Source organism: Chelonia mydas, chromosome 4 (assembly GCF_015237465.2).
Source record: "Chelonia mydas isolate rCheMyd1 chromosome 4, rCheMyd1.pri.v2, whole genome shotgun sequence".
Classification (NCBI taxonomy): domain Eukaryota; kingdom Metazoa; phylum Chordata; order Testudines; family Cheloniidae; genus Chelonia; species Chelonia mydas.
In genome coordinates, this window is record NC_057852.1 from 44,750,369 (window position 1) to 44,755,913 (window position 5,545).

Consider the following 5,545-nt stretch of genomic DNA (forward strand, 5'->3'; position numbering starts at 1 on the left):
TGCAGGACACATTGCATTAAATAAAAAAATTACACACAAAAGATTTGCTAAAAGCCTCAGGCCATGCATTGACAGCTAAAATACAAAGTTACGCGTTATGGGCCAAATTCAGCTATCAGTTATACCCACATAGACACATGCAAACCTAGTTGGGCTATCAGATGCCAGACTTTGGCCCATAAAGCATATAGATATAAAGTATATTTCCCTACTGCCTAAAGCAGGACAAATGGGAAGTGGAGTCTTACATTCTCTCAGCTCTTCCACTTAACAGATCAGGCATTTGTGAAAAGCAAATATTTTGATTTATCCACTTGCTTATTGTTCTAGTCTGTGGGTATTTCTTTTCCCATGCACAGTGCCAATGAAGAAATAAATGTTTTAACCCCTTTATTGTAAAAGCTCACTTGGAGCTAGACTGGTGGTGTCCTATTTCTTCAGCCAGCACCACCTAGCAGAGAGTGTTGGCAACCTCCCCACCCAGAAATGGAGGTGTGAGACTTTCAGATGAACCTCCCTTGCAATCCAGTTTCTGGGAGATTCTGTGATGGGTCCATTCCCCTTCTTCAGCCCCAACAAAAAAAATTAGAAGTCAGCACTTATGGTCAGCCATGTGCGGCCAAGGCAGTCATGAAACAAAAAGCCTGACCACACATACTTGCTTCACTCAGTAGCAGAGAATTTATCAGACCCATACTACGCAGCCCATCAGTATGATAGCTGAGGGTCCATCTCAGGATGGGATTTAGTCAATAAATTATCTGTTAGTTTTAGTTATTCTGCATGTCAGGTCATAGTTCTGCATTTCATTGTCCAGGTGGTTACAGAAGTTTGCATATTTTTGTCCTTGTCTTTTCACCTCCTCAGCTTTGATTTAAGAGTTGTTATTCTCAGCAAATAGAAAGTGTGAGAAAATCAAATCCATCTGTTTCTGCCAAAAAAAAGGAAATGGAAGAATGGAATCAACAGAAAAATTCACTTGCTAAAAACCACTTACGCACACCACAGAAGACTCTGCCAACAAAACCCATGTTCAGACACGATGATCAAAGTAAACAAACTGCCTTCCTGGTAACAAATCCACATCACCTGTCAGTCTTGCCAGATGGTCAGTTGCCTTTGGTCAATTGCCACTTAACCAATTTGAGAAATATTTGACATCTACCCATCATAAGCTTTCAATTTCTGTATAGCATTCACAGATCAGTTCAGTGGTAGAAAAATACCAACAGTGAACCAGAGGTAATAATTTTACTCTATAGATTCAAACCAAATTTTTTAATTTTAAGGGGGAGGGGGAAGTAATTTTCAGGCATCCTACCCATCACCATTTAAGTTTTTAACCATAAAGAAAGGATTCTGTACTATTTACATACACACATAAAGGGAGGCAGCATTGCATAGTGGATAGGGTATGGGACCAGGACTCAGGAGGCCTGGGTTCTATTCCCAGCTCTACCACTGACCTGAAGAGTGACTTTGGCCAAATGTCTTTGCGGCTCCATGCCTCAGTTTCCCCATCTGTAAAAAGGGGATAAAAATGCTGACTTCCTTTGTAAAGCACACTCATCTCTTCTGATGTATAGCCCTAGATAAGAGCTAGGTATTACTATTAAATCTGATAATATACAATTATATTTACATTAATAATTCCTAATCATAATGCCCACGTTCATCAGATCCAATTAATGAAATAAATTTCCCTTTGGATTTTTTATCATATTAGTTACCTTTTGATATATAGCTTCTTAAGTGGGTGTACAGTACATTAGGTCTTTGATTCATAATCTCACTGAAGGTGCAGCATTTCTCATCCAATTTAATGCAGTATACTTCTTTTGCAATTAATTAAGCACAAACCCAGTCACTTTTATTGCCATTGCTATTGAGTTTCAGACACGTTTTAAATGACATTGCCAGGATAAAAAACTGTGGACCAGGTTCACTCTGGCTGCTTTGTGCCACTCTGCCAACAAAAAGCAACCTAACTGGCCACTTTAACTGGGTTTGTGGCTAATTTGCATCACCACAGCAGTGCAAAGCAGGCATTGTACTGGTGAATTTGGTTCTGTATTTTCTTTTCAAAAAAACAAATGTCCCTACCTATGATATTAACAAATGTTTGCTCATTAAAACTAAAATAATTTTGAAAATCTGGTTTACTGTTCAACATTACTACTGTTTGCTTACTAATTAGAAGCTCAGCTCGGTTTACTGGAGTACAAGTGACAGAGTAAGGAATTTATTTCTTCTAGTTCTGGCTCTACCAATAACTCACTGAATGGCCTTGTGTAAGTTGCACAGCCTTTCTGTGCCTCTGTTTCCCCATAAATAAAATAATAATTACAACAACAGCCACCTACTTATTGGAGAGTTGTGAGAAATTGTTTTCCCCAGGTTAAATCCCTATTATTATCTTGCATTTCACTCAACTTGATAAAGACAATAGTCACTCTGGCTTGCATTTAGTCAGATTCTAGCCAATTTTACTTTCATGTTTTCATGCACTGGCACAATACTGTAGTATTTGAGCTGGTAATGCGGAATGGGCACTTTCATTTAAAAAAAATCTGTTACAATTTTTAAAATGCCATGGAAACATTCTGTTTCTCATAGGTTTTACAAAATCTTGTTTTTACAAAATCCAATTCCTGGGCAAGCTTTGATCTGGTAATGTTCCTTTATGACCAGTTCCCACCATGCCCTTTCCTTACCAACTCTGAATGTTGGGTGTGGAGAGGTACAACCTGCTTCTCCTTTTGCACTGCAACCCATGGTAGGTAACCTACGAGTGGGAGTAAGGTAGAGTCCTTAAACCCCTTTATTCCCTTAAGCAGGCAGTGAAGATCTAGTGGTAGAGGCTCTCAATTGGTATTGTAAACTAGTACTAACCTGGTACTTTGTTATTCAAGATTCTGGAACATAAAATAAGAAACAAGGCAACCTACATTTTTAAGTGAAAGGTTTTGCTTTAAAAATTTTCAGTTTCACCCAACATCCAGCAGATATCTGTATGATGATGCAAGAACCCAGAGTCTTTTAGAGGGTAATGAGACACATTCCAGTAGTCAGCACTGGCCTTTCCCACACGTTGAGAAAAATCCCTTTCCCATCACACTTTAAATTAGACTGGGCACCCAGGCACCTTCTGCTTTCACAGTGGATCAGAATCTCACCTTCTCCCCACCTCTTTCCACATCCATCTAACAAATCAGAATCATGGAACCATAGTTCGTTCATAGTCTTCTGATTGACTGGTTCTCTCTTTAGATGAGAACTGGAGAAGATGTTTTTCACCTATTTGCTGCAAAAACAAAAAAAAGTATTCCCTCTCTGATCATAACTATTTGGTTTTTTTAACCTGAAAACCAACTGAAAGAACTTTTTAGGTAATTAGAGAGTATCCCTGTCCCAAAAGGAAGTGTTGGAAATAAATCCTGTAAATGCAAAAACACTCTTCAGTTGTATAAAATTTGTCAATGGCAGTAAAAAAAATTTAGTTCAGTCTAGTACTTCAGAGAAAACACTATTTAAATTATGACTCATGACTAAGGATTCACGTCATCAGAAATACGTGGAACATTTCTAACAGCCCAATACAGAACCAAAGGTGTTCTAGGCATCAACACTACTGGACCTGTGAGATTTCCACTGCTGCTGGTGATTTGTAGAAAACACCATGCTATACTGAGAGGCACAGATCTGTCTTCTAGGAATAAAATGTACTTAATTATAGTGTGGGTTTCCTTTTTGTAGTATTTTCTTTTCTGTGCTTCTTTTTAGTCAAACTGTGACTCAAGTTTTAGGAGTCTTATTAGTGCTTAAAGTATTATTTTCATTGAAGATTGTAAATAAATAAAAGAGGCCCTGTTTAGAAACTTTGGGCTACGGAACAATACTCCCCATCCCCGTGGATGCATTCCACCAGCATCCTTTCTCCAGGGATAAGCCAATGCAGCTTTACCAAGTGCCACTGTATGAGGGAACAGGCTAAGGCTGTATCCACTAGACTCCTCCGGGGCTTTCTCCCTACCCACAAGGGGATGGTGGCTATTCCATGCCTCTTCTTCCACCCTCCAACCGTGGTCCAACCACAGAATTCAGCAACCCCACTGCCACTGGGCAGTCACGGCTCTTATGCCCTGGCTGTCCACAGCACCAGCATACAAGTTGCCCTGGGCGGCTAGGGGTTCCCTTGTGCTCCTCCAGTCACTTGTCTACTGACTTCCCAGCAGGGTGCTCACAGGGTTTCTTGCCTCCCTCTGAGTTTCTCAAGGTCCAATGCTCCCTCGGGGGGGAAATCTGCCTCTGCATATTCCTCCGTCCTTTTGACCGCAGCTTCTATGGTGTCAGGCTGATGTCGCCGCACCCAGACCCGCATATTACTGGGGAGGAACTGCACAAACTATTTGAGGATCACCTGATCCATAATCTGCTCCACCGTTTGGGCATCGGGCCTCAACTACCATATCGCCCAATCTGTCAATTACTGGGCGAAGGCCCAAGGCCACATACCCCCTGCCCTCCGGGCTGCCCGAAACTTTTGCCAGTATTTTTCTGATGAAAGCCCCAGGCAGTGTCAAGATGGCTGCCTTCACCATGTCAGAGTCCCTAGCCTAGGCATCCATCATGACCATATATGCCACTTGCGCTTCCCCCGCAGAATATGGGGCTAGCCGCAGGGCCCAGGATGTCCTGTCCCATCCCAGGCCCAGGGCCACCCACTCAAAGGTGCCCAAAAAAGCACCGGGGGCTTCTTACAGATGCTGATGCCCAGGGGACGGGATGGGACTCACCAGTTTCTGCAGGAGCTGCTGCTGCACCGCTGCCTGTTCTTCGATAAAGTCCTGCAATGTCCATTGTTGCTCGCCTGCCAAGCCAGTGGAGCTTGCCTCTCCAGCTGGTGGGACTGCTGAAAGGCCTGCAGCGTCTTCTGCTTCTCCCAGTGTTGCTCCATGAGCCACTGCAGAGTGCCTTCCATCTCCAGGTCACCAAACTATGTCTCTGACAAAGGATCCCAGACAAGCCCCCACGTGTAACAGGGTTCCATTACCTGCCCCTCTTCCTGGGGCCCTCTTGCCCTTCCCAGTAAGGCTCGGAGAGGCTTCAGGGTTGTGCAACACACGTTCTTTATTTACTTATTGTTGTCCCACCACCAGTATCCATCTATATACAAGCTTTACAGGTTTGGTTACTTCCCTTACAGGCAGGGTTAGCCTTCAGCTAGGAGGCCTCTAGCTCCCTCCCTGACTAACTTCTCCCTTGCTGCACCCCCACTTCCTTCTGGCTCCCTCCCAGCCTTTATAGCTCTTGGCCTGTCAGACCAGCAGGTGTTGCCAATCCTCAAGCTGGCATCAGGCCTTTTCCATCAGCTCCACTCTGCTTCCCTTGATTGGAGCCTACCGGGCAGGGGCTAATTAGGTGCTTCTGCACCAGCACCCTGCTACAGAATTATATAGTGCATTCAGCATTCTCTTTGGCCAATAGAAAGTATCAGTCCCTTGCTGTTCACGATACTTGGTAGCACCCAAATAGTCAATGAATG

At 43.1% G+C, this 5,545-nt stretch overlaps 1 long non-coding RNA gene across 1 annotated transcript; it reads right to left on the reverse strand.

Moving 5' to 3' along the window:
* Positions 1–328: 328 nt before the first annotated feature.
* LOC122465721 lies at positions 329–5,256 on the reverse strand. Its single transcript, XR_006290744.1, has 3 exons — positions 4,797–5,256; positions 1,467–1,521; positions 329–931 (listed from the first exon to the last, which is right to left on the reverse strand). It is a non-coding gene; the product is annotated as an uncharacterized LOC122465721 (long non-coding RNA).
* Positions 5,257–5,545: the final 289 nt, after the last annotated feature.